The 1,890-nt window shown below is 41.7% G+C and overlaps 1 pseudogene; it reads right to left on the reverse strand.

The window, feature by feature from the left end:
- The window catches only part of LOC107600800 (cytoplasmic dynein 2 heavy chain 1-like), a 46,065-nt pseudogene that overhangs the window by 38,204 nt on the left and 5,971 nt on the right, over positions 1 to 1,890 (reverse strand).

The following is a 1,890-nucleotide window of genomic DNA, read 5'->3' on the forward strand; positions in this document are numbered from 1 at the left end:
TCTAATTAACTCTTTACTTTATATTTACTCGTTCATTAGGAATCTATGTCACTTAGGATGCCTCACGGCGCCCGCTATGCGTGGGCCCCACGATCACAAACTCGCTCGGTCTGATCCTTAGCCAGAGGTTTATGACTAATACTATTTAATGGGTTGCCCATGCTTACCATTCTTTAAATAGTAGTTCTGTTTAGCCCCCTACAGTTACCCATGTACAACTTAATTAATGCTCAAAACAATAATCAGTGGTTCTGCTAGAACCCTTTGTCTAGCCCCCGATAGTTAATATAACGACGTACAACTTAATTAAGGTTGAGACAATAACCAGCGGTTATGACCAGTCCTGTGACTACCCCTCATAGTTAACGCAACTGAGTACAACTTAACTAGGTCAAGCAGTTAGTCAGAAACCTATAATCTCACCTGATGCGCCCCATGCTTCGTCTAACCTGAGATCTAGTATGCACTTAACCCTGGACGCAGATTTGCGTAAACATACGCCTTCACTTAATCTACTTGAAAAAATAATTTCAGAGTAAGTCAGAATAAATCAAATGTAACAATTTATTATCAGTCAGGTAAATATGTATTATGCCAATTATCTACATAGCCAATTCAAAGATATCAAATCAATACGATACATCAAATTCTCATAGACAAATCTAAGAGTAAAGGATGCATACCTGACTTTAGGAAAATACATAGTGTGAAGTGTGTGGACACATTCCATACTACGGGCTTTCTGGCTACAGAATCGCCCCGACCCTTTTGCTGCAATCCTTTAAATACAAAACCAAGATAAAACATCCCCCAAATGGAGGCATGTACAAACAATTGGCATTTGCATTAACCCAGGTCCCAGACCTGGGTGGTTTACACCTCAATGGGAACAGAAGGTAATTTACATGGAAGACCCTGGGAGAGGGCACTCCCATTACAGTAAGAACTCTTAGGATCTGTATTATCTTTTAGTCTACTTTTGTAAGATTAAGACCATTGTACCACTCACCCTAAGACTATTCAAATGATACCAAACATGACTGTAAATCTTATTTGCATTCATATAGAACATTATACTATTGACCATTCTGAGTGAATCAAGTGGAGGGAGGAGACAAAAAGGCACTGATGCATATGTGAGAGAGGCGTTTCTTGCACCCACCCCTCTGTGGGGTGTCTTGAAGATGCCAGTGTAAGTTTGTATTGTCTGTTTCTCAGGAGATCCAAGTATCTGAGTTTCTTTTATCCTTACAATATCATTACAAGCAACGCTGAAATTTGAAAACGAATGGCTCTTTTGATCTGGTAGTTGCTTGTGAATCGCTTGAACTGAATAATCGAAGTCACAAGTGTGATTTTACCTGTTAGTTTATGACCTCCAGACGATGTGCTTTCAGATGAGTTTACAACTAGAGGTCTGCGTGGGACTGTTTTTTTAGTCCCGCTCCCGCAAGGTTATATTCTGCTCCCGCTATATAACAATTTTCTTCCCGATCGTTCCCGCTAAATTTAGATCTAGTTTCCAGAATTTCACATTTAAATTTCTGCTACTGAAAGAAAGAGAGATGGGCTAACAAATAAAAGTGTAGTCTGCACAAAACTGTATTTAGAGTCTTGTCTGGGGAAGTTGTGGCCTAATGGTCAGAGAGTCGGACTCGTAACCCAAAGGTTGTGGGTTTGAGTCTCGTACCAGCAGGGATTGTAGGTGGAGGGAGTGAATGTACAGCGCTCTCTTCCACCTTCAATACTACGACTGAGGTGCCCTTGAGCAAGGCACCGAACCCCCAACCGCTCCCCGGGCGCGTGTGTGTGTGTGTGTGTGTGTGTGTGTGTGTGTGTGTGTGTGTGTGTGTGTGTGTGTGTGTGTGTGTGTGTGTGTGTGTGTGTGTG

The sequence above is a fragment of the Sinocyclocheilus grahami genome, unplaced genomic scaffold (assembly GCF_001515645.1).
Source record: "Sinocyclocheilus grahami isolate Dianchi unplaced genomic scaffold, SAMN03320097.WGS_v1.1 scaffold292.1, whole genome shotgun sequence".
NCBI lineage: Eukaryota > Metazoa > Chordata > Actinopteri > Cypriniformes > Cyprinidae > Sinocyclocheilus > Sinocyclocheilus grahami.